The sequence below is a fragment of the Macaca mulatta genome, chromosome 3, assembly GCF_049350105.2.
Source record: "Macaca mulatta isolate MMU2019108-1 chromosome 3, T2T-MMU8v2.0, whole genome shotgun sequence".
Taxonomy (NCBI): Eukaryota; Metazoa; Chordata; class Mammalia; order Primates; family Cercopithecidae; genus Macaca; species Macaca mulatta.
This window is the reverse complement of record NC_133408.1, coordinates 145,419,483-145,439,341: the sequence shown is the minus strand read 5'-3', so window position 1 is coordinate 145,439,341 and position 19,859 is coordinate 145,419,483. Positions and strand designations below refer to the sequence as shown.

At 44.2% G+C, this 19,859-nt stretch overlaps 1 protein-coding gene and 1 pseudogene across 16 annotated transcripts in view; one reads left to right on the top strand and one right to left on the bottom strand.

The window, feature by feature from the left end:
• ATXN7L1 (ataxin 7 like 1) overlaps nt 1-19,859 on the top strand; it is a 270,024-nt gene that overhangs the window by 39,411 nt on the left and 210,754 nt on the right. The window lies entirely within an intron of this gene.
• Nucleotides 16,792-19,212, bottom strand: LOC100425506 (large ribosomal subunit protein uL13 pseudogene; annotated as a pseudogene). The gene has a single exon (XR_013415486.1). The product of XR_013415486.1 is annotated as a large ribosomal subunit protein uL13 pseudogene (transcript).

Here is a 19,859-nt window from a genome sequence, read left to right as displayed (position 1 = left end):
GGACGTGTTCCATGGCTGAGTCCACCCTCCATAGAGACAGTAAAGCAGATCCCCAGGGAGTCCTTCTGTCCCTGCTGGCTTTTGCTGCTCCTTGTTCATGCATTCACCTCCTCAGCTCTTCCTTCCCCCATCATATGTGGATTCTGGGGATGATGCATCTTTGCCAAGTGAATCTTTTCACTGGCGCCCTTTCACTGGTGCTGTGGATGGAAGGCAGTATCATGGTCCCATGCACCCCTTCTGAAAACAGCCAGATAGAGTATCCTTCCAACCCTTCATATTTCACTGATTCTAAGATGCCCACCTTTTTTTTTTTCTTTTTTTTTTTTTTTTTTTTTGAGACGGAGTCTCGCTCTGTCGCCCAGGCTGGAGTGTAGTGGCCGGATCTCAGCTCACTGCAAGCTCCGCCTCCCAGGTTCGGGCCATTCTCCTGTCTCAGCCTCCTGAGTAGCTGGGACTACAGGCGCCCGCCACCTCGCCCGGCTAGTTTTTTGTATTTTTTTAGTAGAGACGGGGTTTCACCGTGTTAGCCAGGATGGTCTCGATCTCCTGACCTAGTGATCCACCCGTCTCGGCCTCCCAAAGTGCTGGGATTACAGGCTTGAGCCACCGCGCCCGGCCCTTTTTTTTTTTCTTTCACATTTTAACTTCTTCAAAGCAGGGATCCATCATAAATTTCATGCCCTGTCATCATTGGGTAGTTTAGTTTGTTGTTTCTTACTAGTAGATAAAATTATGGTGCATCTTATGGCATTGTAGATTCAAAGAAGTAGGAAGGAATCAGAAGGCCAGCGGATGACTATGATATAGTTTGGATATTTGTCCCCACCCAGATCTCATGTTAAAAGGTAATCCTCAGTGTTGGAGCCTGGTGGGAGGTATTTGGGTTATAGGGGTGGACCCCTCATGAATGGCTTGAGCCATCCCTTTGGTGATAAGTGAACTCTCGCTCTGAGTTCCCAGGAGATCTGATCTTTGAAGTGTGTGGCCCCTCCCCCCAGCCACTCACTCTCTTGTGCTTCGCCATGAGTAAAGCTCCCTGAGGCCTCCCCAGAAGCTGAACAATGTCAGTACCATGCCTCCACCTCCTGGGTTCAAGCGATTCTCCTGCCTCAGCCTCCCGAGTAGCTGGGATTACAGGCACACCACCACACCCGGCTAATTTTTGTATTTTTAGTAGAGCTGGGGTTTCGCCATTTTGGCCAGGCTGGTGTCGAACTCCTGACCTCAGGTGATCTGTCTCAGCCTCCTAAAAGTGCTGGGATTATAGGCGTGAACCACCACACCCAGCCTAAACCTATTTTCTTATAAATTACCCACCCTCGGGTATTTCTTTATAGCAGTGCAAGAACAGCCTAACAGACTGCTTTCAAGATGATTTCAAATCCTGAGATGTTCTTTGAGACTCTCTTCAGGGCCAGGTGCTATGGAGTAGGCAGATGTGTGGAGGGCACCACCTGCCCTGATGTCTCCCAGTTCCAACACTTTCTTCTGGGGACCCTTATGCCACCTAATATTCTTTGCCATCTGTCCCTGGTAATTTACTTTTCCTTCCCCACTTCTCTGGAAACATCACCTTCAGCTGGGAGCTTGTTGCCCTGCCATTTAAATGCTGGCATCCCATTTTCTCCCTAATCACTGTCTCCTGGGCTTAACACATTCACCTCATTTCTTAGGTTGTTTTTCTGATCTTTGGGTCATTTTGGTTGTTTGGGTGACCCTGAAGCTCTTGTGTTATTCAGAGACTTAAATTCTCAAGGGTCCAGGTATAAGAGTACTTTTGGCTAAATATTTTCTCTTCAACATGATAGAAACCTCCACGTTCTGTGCAGTAGGCATATTCCCTTCACTGTGAGAGTTTGGGGTTCCTGTGGGTTTCATCTCTGGTCCCCCATAGCCCAGCACCATCCCATGCTCCTTCTCCCCCAGCCCTCCAGGTTTGGGGTACTGCCTCTCTTGGCTGTCACCGTTCTACTTTTAATTTACTCTGGGGATGCAGCGCATGCCAGCTGCTGCTTCCCTGGATAAATTGGATCATTTCACCTCAGAGCAAGCTTGTTCTCAGTTTCTGAAGACTTCTTTCCCCTCTCACTTTTTATCCCTGAGCTGGTTTCCTCAGAAAGTTCTGAGGGTTTTTTCCCCTTGGTATTCTTCCTCTTGAAAAAAAGAGAGCGAGAGAAGGGTGCCACTAGCCAAACTTCCTAAGAAAGTTACTTTTTTAAAAAAATTTCTGCCTCTATCACCAGTCCTGTGAAAGTCCCTTCAGTATTTCCGTTAATAGGGTTTTTCTATCCTTTAAGAAAATGGGATTTATTTTGGTTTTATGAAGGGTCAGAAAAGCTCTTGTTGGCCAGAAGAGAAACTGTCTCCATTGTATTGGGAAATATGTTCCAAGCTCCAAACCTCAACTTACAAATGAACTTTTGGACTAAGACCAGTGTGTGAAGTGAGGAGTCCGTCTCTGCTGAGCTCTGAAATGGAAAAGCTGGTGTCCTGGAGTCCAGGCTGAAAGACTCACTTGCTCACTTCAAGTGCGTGGTCTGAAAGAGTCAACCCACCAACTTGGGCCCCTTGACCTCTGGAAACTTTTTTTTTTTTAAATTACACAGTTAAGGCTGGGCATTGTGGCTCACGCGTGTGATCCCAACATTTTGGGAGGCTGAGGCGGGCGGGTCCCTTGAACCTAGGAGTTCAAGACCAGCCTGGGCAACATGGCGAAAATCTATCTCTACAAAAAATACAAAAATGGGCCCATCGTAGTGTCATTTGCCTGTAGTCCCAGCTACTCAGGAGGCTGAGGTGGGAGGATCACCTGAGCCTAGGATGTGGCGGTTACAGTGAGCCATGATTGCACCAGTGCACTCTAGCCTGGGTGACAGAGTGAGACCCTGTCTCAAAAGAAAAAAAAAAAATTCCACACTTATAAATTATTTTAAAAAACAAAAACAAAAAAAACAGCATCCAGAGGGGCATGGAGTACAGAAAATGAAGCCCCTCCTGCACCCTGTGCAGACCTCGGGTGCCATGCTTCCCTTAGCATCCCTCCCAAGCACCTCTCCCCCAGCGTTCATGCAGCTTGACCTCATTCTGTTTAAGGATCAAGAGTGTTCCATTGTTTTGGTTCAACTAAAATCCGTTCAGTGAGTCCCAGAGACCACTTTTAGCCCTGGGAAAAACTGGCCCTGGGTTCCCAGTAGGCGTCTGAAAGACCCTGGTTTTGGCTGCTAGATTGCCTTCCATCTGCAGCCCTCTCCTCTCCTCTCTGCTCCATCACGGAAAGGCAGCCTCAAATTTCCTGTAAAGAAGAGTACCTCTCCCCGTTCTCAGCAGTGCAGCAGGATTCGTTCTAGTCATATGTTCCCTGAACGTATTGAAGTTGTTTTTCTGCAAGCCTACAGTGTGCGTGGCAGTACACTCAGCCCAGTGAGGGAGGCAGAGCAAAGCAGTTGCTCTCTCTCAAGAAACTTACAGACTCATCAGAAAATAAGAATATACCCATTCAATAGCCACCCTTCAGCAAGGCAGGTGTGCATATCAGGATTCTAAAATGCTATGACATTTGACCTTAGTATATTGCATTTCTGGGCATATAAACTGAGTAAGTAAACACACAGATTTATGTACCAGGATTTTCATTACTCTGTTGTTGATAAAAGTGAAAAATTGAAGGTGGCCTGTAGTTCCAAAGACAGGAGACTGGTTAAGTAAGTTGTGATATATCCATCCATTCAGTGGCATACTATACAGCTGTGTGAAACCAAGCTTTCAAAGTCAATGATGAGGCCAGGCGTGGTGGCTCACGCCTGTAATCCCAACACTTTGGGAGGCCAAGGCAGGTGGATCACCTGAGGTCAGGAGTTCGAGACCAACCCGAGCAACATGGTGAAACCCTGTCTCTACTAAAAATACAAAATTAGCCGGGCATGATGGCACATGCCTGTGAGCCCAGCTACTTGGGAGGCGGAGGCAGGAGAATTGCTTGAACCCAGGAGGCAGAGGTTGCGGTGAGCTGAGATCACACCACTGCACTCCAGCCTGGGCAATAGAGTGAGGCTTTGTCTCAAAAATAAATAAATAATAAAACAAAGACAATGATGACATGGTAAAATACCATAAAATATTCAGTAAACCATGTTGAATACCTACTGTAATCAATATCTGAATTAATTTTTCCCAACATTTTATTATAAAAATGTTCAACACATAGCATAGTTGAAAGAATTTTGCAGTGAAATCTTCCTTATAACTACCACTGTCTGTATAATTACCATTTTATTATATTTGCTTTATCATCTATACCCCCCTCTTCATCCAATAATGCATCTGATTTTTAAATGCATTTTAAAGTAAATTTCAGGCCTCAGCATGCTTTCCCCTTGATACTCCAGCATGCATATCATTAGCTAGTGTTCACTATTTGGTTTTTTCTTTTGAGGAAAAAATATATACAATGAAATGTACAAACGTTAAGTATATCTTCTGCGTTTTGACAAATGGATACTTTCATGAAACCAAAATCCCTATTAAGATATAGAACATTACCAATTATTTTTACTACTAAGCACACATGCTTATTTGTATATGTCTATACCTGTGCAATGGATTCCAAGGCTGATTTTATTTTCTTCACTGTATTCTTTACGTTCTAAATGGTGTAAGTGAGTACATCTATTTGTTCTTTTATTTAATGGGTATTCATTTATCATGTAGTGTGTGCCAGGCTCTGCCCTAAATACAGGGGCTCCAGGGGTTAACAGGACTGCAGAATTCCCTGCCTTTGTGGCACCTACAATCTAGTAGGGGCAAGATGAGTGAACAAAAGATAATGCAGCAGGAAGACAGTGACTGAGGGGCTGTGGGTGGTCAAGGGAGACTGAATGACTTGAGGAAAGAGCCAGTGAGGGTCAGGAGAGTCTAGGGGACCTGGGGACTAGCAGGTACAAGGACCCTGAGGCAGGAATGGGAATGTGACAGGATGGGAGGTCAGAGGGGGAGAGGCAGAAGCCAAGCCATACAGCGCCTTGTAGGTTTTGTGAGGAGTAAGGACTTTATCCTAGTGTGGAGAGAAGCCATTAGAGGGTTTAATCAGGGGAGAGACATGGTCCGATTTCTGTTTTAAAAGCTCTGCTCTGTGGAGAATCTGTGCTTCTGGGGTAAAGGTAGAAGCAAAGAAGTCAGAAAGGGAGGCTTGTGCTGGGATAGTAATGGATGTGGTTAGCAGCTCTGAAGGTAGAGCTAGCACTACTTCCTGAGGAATTAAAGGGCGATAGAGGTGTCAAGGAAGATTCTTAGGTTCTTTGTCTAAGCAACTGGGTGAATGATGGTATAACTGCAATGGGCAGGCTTGTGTAAGAAGCAGGCTCTGGGGAGGAGAGAAATTAAGAGTTCTGTTTTGGACATGTTGAATGCAAAGTGGAAACTTCACCTTTCAAAGCTTTACGTGGAGAAGTCAGGCAGGCAATGGCTGGGTAAGCGCTGGAGCAAGGGAAGGGGCCAGAACTACTCCAAGTTGTTGGTGCACAGAAGGTGCAGGGGCATCTGCAACCCCCTTGGGGGCAGGTGTGTTTTCAAATTCAGAATTATTAAGACTTTGGAAAAGTAATCGATTTATACTCACTGAGGTCTGGGGCGTCACCTATCATCAAACACATAAGGTATTTCTGTAGCAAATCGTAATCTTCACACTTAAACAGATTAATAAAGACTAGAAATAGCCTCACATCAGTTCAGGTCAGGTGTCGTTATGAAGACAGTTTAATCACCAAATTAGGTAAAACTTGGTTTCAGAGCTTTTGAGTTTTCGAATTGCAGAAAAGTAGCAATCCCCTCCCTATTCTCAATTTCTCTCCCCAAATGCAAATACTTTGAAAAAAATTTTCACTGTTCTTTTCTGTTTACTTCTATAATGTAAAGTAACTAGGTTTTCCTGCCACCTCAAGATTCTTAAAAGCTTTATATTATCTACTAACTTGCCACCATGAAAAGTGAGGGCTTATTTCTTCAATAGGCCCTTCGCACAGCACACCCCTTTTCCATGCAGCCTTCCAATATAGTCACATGGCCATTTTTCACTAAATCGGCATTGGGGGCTTATATTATTATGATCATGTGAGTATTACTCACAGCTGAATCGCCTGCCATACTATTATTACATGTCCTTTCTTAAACAACTCTGATTTCTTCAGTCTTTCGCAGAGAACAAGCAAAGGATAGCAGGGTAGAAGGTTATACAGAGTTCCCACCAAGCTTCCTGTGCCCAGCCCTCCCCACATCCCTGTTCTCAAGGGTAGCCTTTCTGGGCTTTAGGGTCTCAAATCAGCCCGTGTCAATGCCCCCCACTTCACCCCACCCACTAGCTGTGTTCAGCTAAGTCATTTACCATTTGTCCAACTGCTCTACAGCAGCATCCAGAATTTTACTGGCATCTTGGGTCTACTCTCATCTCCTATATTGTAGGACTATCACATTGTTCTGGTAGTTTACGCCTTTTAAAATTAAATTTACTGTCATTTTTTGTGGGGCTTCAGGAGACAGTAGAGATAGACATAGTTTATCAACCTGCCACGTTTAACCAAAAGCATCCCAGAGCCCTTTTCATAGTTCCTGGGCCACGACCTTTTCATTGTGGGTGTCAGCAGATGTTCCTTATGTAATGATTTTGTCCACCTGTTGCCCAGCTCAGCCCACAGAGTTGGAAATTGGAAATTTGGAAGTGCTGTTACAACAAATTGCTTTCTAGGCATTTTAAATCTCCCAGGGTTTTCCCAGAGCAATTTAGGAGACCTCCTGAATAAGCCTAATGTGCTTTCAGCCTTTCTCACTGCAGTGAAGAGACTACATGGCATTTGCATTTATTCAGCTATTTTGAAGTAGAATTCTTTGTGCAACCAGGGTAGCATAAAGGGCAGGCATTGGTCAGGCAGGGTGGAGCTTGTTCACTAACGAGTGTGTGCACTGCACAACTTACTTTTGCTCTCTGGGCCCCAGTCACCCTATCTATGGTAAAGGTGGACTGGAGCACTTCATTCTTTAACCAAACTTTACACAGAGCCCTTTGTATAAAACACAGAAAGAGGAACTGTTGTGGTTGAAGAAGGGGCAGTTGCCCCCAGAGTGAACTGAGATACTTCCGAGGCATCCCAGGGCTCCTGGGAACACAGATTGAGAAGCACTGGACTTGAAGATGTCCCTAACGTCTCAATAGGACAGCTCTGTGAACCTCGCCTTTTCAAATGTTTACTGCTCTGCAGAAGTCAAACACTCTTTGCAGCTGGGGTCCCAGGACGTGCAGCCCCTGTCTGTCTCTGGGGCCGCTGGACCCGACACGGCATAGCAGGCACTGACCTAATCTCCCTTTCCTGGCACAGAAACGGAAGCGGGAATGTTGCTTCTAGCTGCCTTTTAGAGGAGAGAGAGATTTGTTGATTTATGGGTTAAGAGCCCTGGGATGGGAATCCTCCCAACACAGACTCTGTAAGAATACAGGAATTTGTTTTCCCACATCATTTGCTTTTGATTTACTGTTTTGATGTGGGGCTGCTTGATGACTCAGATGTTATCTTCCACTGCCAAATCACACGTTAGGTATGTATAACATTTTCTACACAGCGACATCTTATCCTCTTCCACAGTCATCAATGGCCATACCCCACACCCGCCATGGGGCAGGGCGGGAGGGGGAATTAAAAACTCTTCTAGTCACAGGTATGGGGCAGTGGTTTTCAAAACTGTTGTCTTTGTTGTCGATATTGTTGTTTGAAGGATAGGATCATTTTCCAGTGAAAATCTTAAGCCACAGCCCAGTCAGTGAAACAGATAAATGCGGAACCCCTGCTCAAGTTGAAGAGTAGGATGAAGTGGAATAAAGACTCCATCCCCGGCCGGGCACAGTGGCTCACACCTGTAATCCCAGCACTTTGGGAGGCTGAGGCAGGCAGATCACAAGGTCAGCAGATCGAGACCATCCTGGCTAACATGGTGAAACCCCATCTCTACTAAAAATACAAAAAATTAGCCGGGCGTGGTGGCAGGCACCTGTAGTCCCAGCTACTCAGCAGGCTGAGGCAGGAGAATGGCGTGAACCCGGGAGGTGGAGCTTGCAGTGAGCCGAGATCATGCCACTGCACTCCAGCCTGGGCGACAGAGCGAGACTCCATCTCAGAAAAAAAAAAAAAAAGAAAAAAGACTCCAGCCCCTCTTCTAGCTCTGTCATAGAGGCTCCAGTTATAGGGACAGACCCCCAAGTCATTTCTGGATCTGCCTCCTATACTTGACGTGACCTAGTAGGATAAATGACTGAACCTCTCAGGGCCTTCTTGTCCTCATCTTTAAAATGGGGCTGTTGGGGGATGGGATAACATCTACCACCGGGGATAGCATCTGCCACCACTAACTTTGAGTGAGGCACTTGGTTTGTCCCCAGTGACAAGGAGCCTTCTTATTACTGCCTACTTAGAAGCCTTGCCCCCAAAGGGCAAGCTTTGAGCCCCACAACAACTTTCCTGCAGGGAATGTTTTAGAAAACCTGATTAGCCCAGTTTGCAACAACTACTGTTTTCTTTTCAACCACTTCTTTCCAGAGAAGGTCCTTGTAAGGTCATAGTAACATCCAGTTGTTAAGTGCTTGTGATTTTGCTCGGAATGTAAACAGCACTCTGTCTTTGGCCAGTTCGAAAAGGAAGTTTTATGTTTTCTCCTCTGTCTTTGGAAGTAGCCTTACTTTAGTAAACGCATTTTGATAATACATGCTGAAATCTATGATTTTGGTTAAGTTGAAGATGAGGACACTGGCAGTAGTGTGGATCTTCTCAATGAGTGTATATTTGTGGGAGTTTTGTAGCTGTTAATTACATTAAATAAATTACCATAAAATTGCACCAATATTTCCCCTCCTTCCTCCATGCTGGCCCATAGGAGCTTTCTGAGTGGGAAATGGCTGGTTTGTTGTTGTTGTTGTTGTTTGTTTGTTTGTTTGTTTTTTGAGACAAAGTCTCACTCTGTTACCCAGGCTGGAGTGCAGTGAGTGCAATGGCATGATCTCAGCTCACTGCAACCTCCACTTCCCAAGTTCAAGCGATTCTCCTGCCTTAGCCTCCCAAGTAGCTGGGACTACAGGCATATGCCACCATGCCCGGCTAATTTTTTTTTTTTTTTTTTTTTTTGTATTTTTAGTAGAGATGGAGTTTCACTATATTGGCTAGGCTGGTCTCGAACTCCTGACCTCAAGTGATCCACCTGCCTCGGCCTCCCAAAATGCTGGAATTATAGGCATGAGCCACAGCGCCTGGCCCGGAAATGGCTGTTTTTTCACTTCACTATTTGAGGACTGAGCAGCCTGTCAAATGTATTGATTGCCTTCTCCAAGCTGGAGATTGGGAGCTACATATTTGCTTATCTTCCCTAGTGAAAAAGCAAATAAGACTGCTTATCTAGTATTTAAACTTGCTTTTCATTTACCCTGTCAAAGGCATTATCCCATGAAGACATAATTTGAGAAGTATCTTCATAGAAAATAGCTCTCATTGCATAAGCCATGAATACCCTTGCCGGTGGAGTCCATGTATTGCTTCTTTAGAAACTGTCAGTGCTCACAGCTCTCATCTCACTCAGTGAATTTTCTAGCTTCCAAACCCTGTAGTTTTTCTCCCACCAGCTCTTTCTTCCCCTTAAGCTCTGCCTCCAACAAACTGTGGACTGTGTGCATTTAGCTTCAGCCTCTTCTACAAAATGAGAATAATAATGGTTTCTCCCTCAGAAACTTTTTGCATGGAAAAAACATGATATTGCTTACAAAGTGCTTAGTACAGTAGTTGGCATCGAGTATGTGTTTGATAAACAGTAGTCATTATTTCTCTTTGTTGCCTTCTCAGTTCTTACATTCATATTCACCCGTCTCGCTGGCCATATTTACCTGGTTTATCTGGGACTTTGTTGTATTTTCCTCATCCCATGGGATTAAAAGCAAGCACAGCCCCTTTCCAAGATGCTGTGTGTGCCTGGAGCCTTTCTGGTTCAAGATCTGCTATGGACATCTCCACGCCTTGGGCTTCCTCCAGGTCATTCTCCCTGTCCTTCAGGGATGGGAAGCGTTGATGTCACCTGGCTCTCTTCCATATCAGCAGGATTCTGTGTTGTTCTGAATACCAGGTTGCTTAACTACTTGTGTGGTAAAAATGTAATTTATGCCCTCTACACCCAACCCTAAACTGTGAGCCACACAGAAGGAAGCAATATGGCAAGGGCAGTTAAGAACCTAGGTTTGGGGCCACACTGCCTGGGTCAATCCCTGACCCTTGGGGCAAGTTATGTAATTTTTTTGTGCCTTGGTTTTCTCATCTATCAAATAGGGATAAAAATTCTGATCTGCGTTTCTGAAGAGTGCATTTCAAGCACTCTGAAAACAAAGTTAGTTTTTTTTTCCCCTAAATTTGAGGCACACTAATTTGGCATCAAAGTCTGCCCTGAACTGACATATGACTATTTATTATGCACTTTATCCAAATTAGTATGATTATTCCTATGTTATAGGATGCAGCCCCTGACTGTATGACCTTACTAAATAAAACCTGATAAATTCAATTTGGGAAAACCACTAAGCCCAAGAGCTTTGGATAAGGGATTGTGGATCTATAGTAGCTACTTCATAGGGTTGTTGAAAAAATTAAACAAGATACAGTCATCCTTAGTATACATGGGGAATTGGTTCCAGGACCCCTGGGTATACCAAAATCCGTGCTTACTCACATCCCTCAGTCGGCCCTGAGGAACCCGAATATATGAAAAGTCAGCCTTCTGTGCAGGCGAGTTTCGTGTCTCACAAATACTGTATTTTCAACCTCATTTGGTTGAAAAACTTTGGTGTATAAGTGAACCCATGCAATTCAAACCCATGGTGTTCAAGGGTCAACTATATTTTGCATAAAGCTTTTAGAATGGTCTCTGAACTGTAAGTACTCAATAAACCTTTGCTATTATTCTCCTAAAGACATGAAAGAGTACTGTGTCCATAAGAATGAGTGGTTTATTTTACCACAATAAAAATATTTGTTCTTTTTTTAAGTGAATGGTTTAAATGTTTAATGAATGATATAAAAATGAATTTTACTGCCTGAATCTAAAGGAAGTTTGCTGTTTGTTTTGGAAAGAGGTTCCAAATCCAACAAGAGAAGTCAATTTCAGCAAATATGGATGGCACTTTGACTGTCAGATTTTTTTCTGTATTCTTGACCCAGAGCTTGCTTATGCCAGCAAAGACAGAATCCCCATCCTTTCCTTTTCAGTCTCACCTTCTGTTCTGCATATATTAAACATGGGTTGGAGTAGAATCCAAGGTTGCCTCACTCTGAGATGTTGTGCTTCCTGAACATCTGTAGTTCAGGTGGTCCCTGCTGTCTTGTGTCTTTTTCATATCTTTGTCCTCGATGGCAAACCCTATCAGCTCTTCCTTCTATATCCCCAAAGGTAAAATATTTGTAAGTCTCTTGTAAAATATTACAGCTTCTATCTTTCTCATCATTTTTCATCCCCAGTCTCAAGCTTTTGCCAAAATCATCTACCATTCAGACTTCTCTGTTCACCTGCATAAATACCTTGGGAAGGTCCTATTTCTCCATTCCCTAGCCTCTGTCTCATTTAGACCTGGTCTGGGTCTAACCCTCCTTGTCTGTTTGATTATTATTGCTTTGTTTGTTTCTTGGTGGCCATGTTGCGTTATCTTCTTTGATGATCCTGTGTTTTCTTCCATATCGCACTCTTCTGCAAAATAGTCACAATTTATATTCCTCTGTTTCTCTCGCAAATAACAAGACTCTCTTATTGCACATTTTTCCAGATGTCTCCATTTTATAGATATATATCTATGTAATAAAATGCTATTTTCTTAGCACAATGCTAAGTAATATTACAGCCCAGTAATTCAAGCTTGGATGACACCACCAACATTGGCAGAGAACCCAAATTTGCACATTAGAACCATGCAGTCATAGAATTGGACAGTTGGGAAGGACTCCAACTCCTTGTTTTATAGATGAAGCAACTGAGACCTGGAGATCAAAGTGTCTTGCTCAACCAAACACAGTTGGCTGGTGACAGACATTGAGACAGAACACAGTTCTCCAGGCTAGTGTTCTTATTAAAGTTTTTATGTGCTTTTTCCCCCAAAGTAATACATGTACAGTTTAAAAGCCAAGTTGTACTAAAAACTTAATCCAATGGCAGTCCCTTGCCCTGTCTCTACCCACTGCTAATCCTGTCTCCCTAGAGGCAACGACTTTTCACTCTTTTAGCTGTTTCTTCTAGGATTTACTCCATATCTCTATGAAGTGTATGCATATGAGTACTTCTGCATTTATCGGTTTTAGGTATTTAGGTGATCTCTGAACCTTCCATCATGTAGAGTAGGGTTTGCCTGTCACACATCTCCACCCGCTTTCCTTCCTCCATCCCTTCCCTAAGGCTTCTCCATTCTCAGTGAAGGTATGTGGTTACATCAAGCTTGTAAATATCAAGTATCTGAATCTATCCAGTTTCTAAGTCAGATAACAAGCTCAGAAAATGAGAGACATTGTACATCCAAATTTATTTGGTGTCTGGGTTTCAGATGTGAGTAGTGGAATTTCAAATGATGAGGAACAGATTCCAGAAAAGTATCCAAATCTGTTCCCTTCTAAAGGATGAAGGCTAAGTATTTGGATAGTGAGAGGCATCTATACTGTTCACTTACAAAGCCAAGGAGTATTTATGTCCTTGTGTCTTAAAAACATGCCTATTGACTCTGTCTTCGTCTACCAATATTAGGTAATATTGGCAATTCCACTTCCTCTCGTATGTAGGTTTTTGCTTATCCTAAAATTATTGCCTCATGGTTTTTACTTGCATTCTTACCTATATGTTTATCCTTAATTTTGCCCACTAGATTGGGTGTATCTTGTCACTATTTTTTGCCCAGCTGGTCAGACATACTGGATAAACCCATCAATTCCCCTGTATTTTCTGGAGCCCATTAGACCCTCAGCCTGCTGTGCTGCTGCTCTGTGACAATTGCTCCCCTCTCCATTGTCTTGGGAAGTCCACTGACTGGAAGCCTGTCTTCCTCCTGCTCAATTTACTCCCTCTTTTGCTAGGACTACTCTTCCAGGGGCATCCTACATAAAAGGTAAATTTTTTGAGTTGTCAAAATATGGAAATGTCTTGGATCTGTCCTCAGACTTGATTAGTAATTTGGTGGCTACAGAACATTCAAAGTTGGAAATAATTTTCCCTCAGGATTTTAAAGCCATTTTCGTATTGTCCTCTGGCTGTAGTGTCACTCTTAATATGAGATGCCAGTCCTGTGTGAGACCTCTTTTGCTCTCTGAAAGCTTATAGGATCTTCGCTGTATCATTGTTGATCTGAAATTACTCAATAATGTGCCATGGAGGTTTTTGTTTGTTTGTTTGTTTTTGTTTTTTGAGAGGGAGTCTCGCTCTGTCACCCAGGCTGGAGTGCAGTGGCGCAATCTCAGCTCACTGCAAGCTCCGCCTCCTGGGTTCACGCCCATGGAGGTCTTTTTTTCTTTCTTTGGGTTGGGCACTCCACTGGTGGGCCCTTTTAATTAGGAAATGCATATTCTTCAATTCTGGAAAATGTTCTTGTACTGGTGGTGTTTTGTTTTGTTTTAATTTCTTCCTCCCCATTTACTTGGTTCTCCTTTCTAGAATTCCTTTTGTCAGATATTGAACCTTAGGGATTGTAAAACTCTATCAGTTTCTACTTTCTGTTTGCTTTTGTTTTCTTTTTCGAAGGCTCTTGTAAGCCTTCTAATAAGATTTTTTTATGTCACCCTATCATATTTTTAATTTCCAAGAGCTCTTGATTGTTTTCTGCTTTTTCTCTTACCATCGCATCCTGGTTTTGGTTTTTCTCTCTCTGAGGACATTAATAAGTGTTTTTGAAGTTCTCTTCTACTTGTCATGTAGCTTCCGTATTCCTCTATTCCTGGTCATTGTGTCTCAGTCTCTTTCAGGTGGGTGCTTTCTTTAAATGTCTGGTGATCCTTGGCCATTCATATTTAAGAGTGAGGCACTACAAGCAGCTTGGAGGTTCAGGGTGTTTTAGTGGAGCTTTTTACTGGTGGCCCATTGTATAGGGGGATTACATTGCAAACTCATCATTTCTTTAGAGAATTTTCAGTTGCCAGCATGTGGAGGCCTTTTCTTAAAAGAATTCCTCTCTGTTTTTTCAGAGATGAATTATCCCTTTTCCTGCCTGGAGCATGCTCTAAGAGCAGATGAAGGCAGAGGCCCGAGGGCATCACGCCATGAGAGTGGCCACCCTCAGTCCATCTTCTCTGTTTAGCCTTCCCGTCACCCCATCACTTCACCATGCCTCCTGTCCCCTGGTCTGGATCCTCTTCTAACCCATTTCTCCAATAAATAAACCTTCAGACTCTCAAGCAGTCTCCCCACACATTGTCCCAGCCATCTGAAGTATACAGTGCCTCCAGCTCCCAGGCCTCCCAAGGGTTATATCCCAGGCAGATATACTTACTTCGCATCCATACTCCTTTCTGTAGACACATAGGTCACTGTTTCCTCCACTCTGCCCAGTCAGCAATCACTCCTCACCTGTCTTCCAAAAACATGTGCTTGTTTGCTGATATCTCTCATTTCCATTGTCTTTGCACTCTTTTTCACTTCTTTACTGTCATTTTAGGGGTGTCTTGGTCAAGAGAAAAGATAAAATTGAGGAGTAACCATTAATCCACCACTCATTCAGCCAGACAACAGACAGTGGAACCAAATGGGTTCCAGGCACTGCTGGGGATGGAGCAATGAACAAATCAGACAATAATTCCTTCCAATATAGTGTTTATTAGAAGTACCATGCTCTTGAATGCCACACAGTAGCAAGTCTAGTTAGTAACATAAACCTATAAAGAGAAGCTTGGGCCTGTTATGATTCAAGAACCAAGGTGCAGACGCCTAGGAACCCATATGCTTACTTGAACCTTTGCTATTTGTAAGTGATCACAAATGATACGGAAATGGGATTGCCTCTGCTGTATGAGCTGGGAGCCATCATGTTTGCAAAGCACCGGAACAGCCTTTCTTTTTTTTTTTTTTTTTGAGACGGAGTCTTGCTCTGTCCCCCAGGCTGGGGTGCAGTGGCCAGATCTCAGCTCACTGCAAGCTCCGCCTCCCGGGTTCACGCCATTCTCCTGCCTCAGCCTCCCGAGTAGCTGGGACTACAGGCGCCCGCCACCTCGCCCGGCTAGTTTTTGTATTTTTTTAGTAGAGATGGGGTTTCACCGTGTTAGCCAGGATGGTCTCGATCTCCTGATCTCGTGATCCACCCGTCTCAGCCTTCCAAAGTGCTGGGATTACAGGCTTGAGCCACCGCGCCCGGCAGGAACAGCCTTTCAACAAAAGATGATTAATGTCAGCCTTAGACTTTGTAGGAGATAGAAAACACCTTCTGCTACTCTAGAAAATCAGGATTACCTGACCTCGTGATCCGCCCGTCTCGGCCTCCCAAAGTGCTGGAATTACAGGCTTGAGCCACCGCGTCAGGAGATTGAGACCATCCTGGCTAACACGGTGAAACCCTGTCTCTACTAAAAATACAAAAAAAAAAAAAAAAAAATAGCCGGGCGACGTGGCGGGCGCCTGTAGTCCCAGCTACTTGGGAGGCTGAGGCAGGAGAATGGCGTACACCCAGGAGGCGGAGCTTGCAGTGAGCTGAGATCCGGCCATTGCACTCCAGCCTGGGTGACAGAGCGAGCCTCCGTCTCAAAAAAAAAAAAAAAAAAGAATAAAGAAAATCAGGATTACCACTTCACAAGATTGTGGTGTAATCTGAAGAACACAGACCAATAAAAGTTCCTGACCAAAAGTAATAATAGCAAAAAAATAAAAATAAAAATAAAGATACGGGGTCAGAGGATCTGTTAATCTCCAGTATTAGCAAGACTCCTCCTTAGAGCCGTGGCTTCCAAGCTATTTTAATCATGCACCCTTATCAGTAAAATTTTTTGGAGCTGGAACCCAAAAGTATGTGTATTTAATTATAAATTACATGCACATACTAGTCTAATACATTACTGATACTATGAAACAAAATTTAAAAGTTAAAAAGGCAAGCTAAAAATAACTAGAACGAGAAGTTTTAATATGTTTCCCCATCCTAATAGATGATCTTGGGCGTATAAAGCTCACTTAGAAACAACTCACTGGGAGGATGGAAATGAGGACTTGGTCATACCATCCACCATTGCTTAGCTATGAGATATTGGGCAAGCTACTTAATTCTAAGCCTCGGTTTCCTCATTTGTAAAGTGGTAATAAAAACACTACAATTTCCCTGGCTTCCTCATCATAGGGTGGCTGTGAGAATGAAGGTGTTTTATAAACTGCAGGGCACTCAGCACTCAACATGCAAACTCAATTGTGTGACCAATTAGTCACCTCCATGCCCCAGCCAATAACTTCTCCCTGAGTTTATTCTGTCACCCTAGATATCCTTCCTGTGGGTCATAAGAAGTAATGATGCGAAGGTGGACAAGTGAAGCAGTGAAAGTCTCTCATCCTTACTTAGAAAGAGAGACAAAACCATAAAGCAACCCAGGCCCAAATTCTGCAGCTAGTCAGTACCATCCTCTCCATTCACAGGAGAGCACCTTTCTCCCTACAGCTCCAAGGGTGTTATGTTATCCACACTATAGACGTTATGGATTTATTTTTGGAGACAGGGTCTTGCTGTGTTGCCTAGGCTGCCTTAAACTCCTGGGCTCAAGCAATCCTCCCACATCAGCCTCCCAAGTAGCTGGAGCTCCAGCTGTGTGCCACTGTGCCCAGCTGACATTATGGATTTTGAGAAAGTAAATCTATTGTTGAGAAGCAGCAATGTTGTTCCTGAGACTCGAAGAATTTCAGTGTGTCTAGCTGAAGAACAGGGAAGGGCTCTATGACTTCAGCAAGACAATTATGTGGGCTGCCTGGTGGCAAGTCATTAAGCCCTACAGCAGTGTCACCGAAAGGTGTCTGGGGCTTACACGCTTGGAGTATGTGCAATGTCACCATATAGCAAAACTGCATTTCTGGCATCAACCAAAGTAGAGGATTAATTATGCAAGGGGAAAATAAGATGTTCCAAGCACCAGTTAAAGGAAGTGTTGTGAGCACAGGAGCAATAATCACAGTTAACTGTACTGCGCACTTGCTTTATACCAGTCTGTGCCATGTGAGATCCCATTTAATCCTCACTGTTTCCATTTCCATTTTGCAGTTAAAGAAACTGAAGGTGAGAGAGGTTAAATAGCTTGCTCACAATCATGGTGGAGCCACAATTCAAATTCAGATTGCTGTCTCCAAAACCTATATCAGAAACCACTCTACTCTTCCACCTATCAAATGAGTTCTACATTTTCATCTTTGTTAGTGACTCCTCTCTCTGATATCCATATAACCAATCTTCTATGCCATTCAACAGGACAAAATTGGAAGGAGACTAGCGATCTCCTGTGCTAGCCACTCTCTTGAGGTTAGAAACCCAGACTCACTGCACAGGATCTTAAAGCAGCAGCAGCAGCAGCAGCAGGTGTGTGTTAGTCAGTTTTTTTGCATGACTATAAAGGAATAACTGAGACTTGGTAATTTATAAAAACAGAGGTTTCAGCCAGGTGCAGTGGCTCACGCCTGTAGTCGCAACACTTTGGGAGGCCGAGGCAGGTGGATCACCTGAGGTTGGGAGTTCAAGACCAGCCTGACCAACATGGAGAAACCCCGTCTCTACTAAAAATACAAAATTAGCCAGGCGTGGTGGCACATGCCTGTAATCAAAGCTACTCAGGAGGCTGAGGCAGGAGAATCGCTTGAACCCGGGAGGTGGAGGTTGCATTGAGCCGAGATCACGCCATTGCACGCCAGCCTGGGCAACAAGAGCAAAACTCCGTCTCAAAAAACAGACAACAACAACAAAAACAGAGGTTTCATTGCCTCACAGTTCTGCAGGCTGTACAGGAAGCATGGCACCAACACACCTGCTTGGCATCTGGTGAAAGCCTCAAGAAGCTTACAATCATGGCTGAAGCCAAAGCAGGAACAGGCATGTCACATGGTGAGCGTGGGAGCAAGGGGGTGGAGGGTAGGTCCCAGACTTTTAAACAACCAGATCTCGCATGAACTGAGCAGTAACTCACTTATCACCAAGGGGATGGTGCTAAACCATTCATGATGGATCCACCCCCATGATCTCATCACCTCTTAATAGGGCCCACCTTCAACACTGGGAATCACATTTCAACATGAGATATGTTGGTTTATTATAACTGAGTCTTCCAAGGACATGGAGGGAAATATGCAATTAAAAAAACCCAACCCGGCCAAGCACCATGGCTCACGCCTGTAATCCCAGCAGTTTGGGAGGCCAAGGCGGGCGAATATGACTTCCTGGTGATAGGTACATTTTGATGATTTTCTTGAATATTAGTTTGAAAGGCTTTGCTTCTATTGCTGTGACCTACAGGCATTAGGATCAGATGGGGTGGAGGACATCTGAATGAGGCACACACTTTTTTTTTTAGGAATAAACAGTCTTTACTGGGCTCAGACCAGGAGTTCATGGATTTTGCGGGCCTCTGTGTATTTGTCAGTTTTCTTCTCCACGTTCTTTTCACCCTGTTTCCATAGCCTCATGAGCTGTTCCTTCTTCCGATAGTGTATCTTGGCTTTCTCCTTCCTCTTCTCCTTCAGGGTGGCTGCCACTGCCTGGTACTTACAGCCAACCTCGTGAGCCAGGTGCCCCATGTAGGCAAACTTTCTTGTAGGCTTCAGATGCATGACTTCGAGGGCAGCAGGAACCACCATCCGCTTTTTGTTGTCATAGGGCGGTGGGATGCCTCAAACAGCTTGAGGGGATCCAGGGCGGCCCGGCCTCGCTTAGTCTGGAGGGACAGCATGCCCCGAGGTCCGCCGGAAGGTGCGGATAGAGGCCCGGAAGTGGTAGGGGCCTCGGGATGTGGTAGAGAGACCTCGGGAAGGGTTGGTGTTCATCCGCTTGCGGAGGAAGGCCAGGTACTTCAACTTGTTGCTGTAGAAATAGCCAGAAATGTTGATGCCCTCATAGCGCACGACCTCTACCTTCCGCCCCAGCAGTACCTACTTAGCCACAATGGCCGCCAGGCGGCCCAGGACATGGCCTCGACCATCGAGCACCAGGACCTGCCCCTCTGTCATCTTCAGCAGCCCCCTGGGAAAGGATACTTTTTTTTTTAATCCCAAACACAAGTTAATGCAATTTGCTTTGCTCTAATTTTAAACTTTTTTATTGTTAAATATCCAGCATATACAAATTTTTTGTTACGTAGTCAACCCGGATACAGAAAGCTTCATAAAACAAATGTACAAACTCATATGAGGTCATCACCCTTTGTAGGGTCACCAAGATGCCATTTGTGAACCCTTCCCAGTGACTGATCCCCTCCCCACAAGAGTAACTTTGATCCTGAAATTTAAAAACTGAATTAAATCCAATGGGTAGAAAACCATAATTCTCAGCAAACTATCACAAGGACAGAAAACCAAACACCGCATGTTCTCACTCATAGATGGGAATTGAACAATGAGATCACTTGGACACAGGGTGGGGGACATCACACACCGGGGCCTATCGGAGAGGTGGGGGGCTGGGGGAGGGATAGCATTAGGAGAAATACCTAATGTAAATGATGAGTTGATGGGTGCATCAAACCAACATGGCACATATATATGTATGTATCAAACCTGCACATTGTGCACATGTACCCTAGAACTTAAAAAAAAAAAAAATCCAGTGGGTAGATTAGCTGTCCCCATGTGTTTAACAACAAGGGATAGAGTCATAA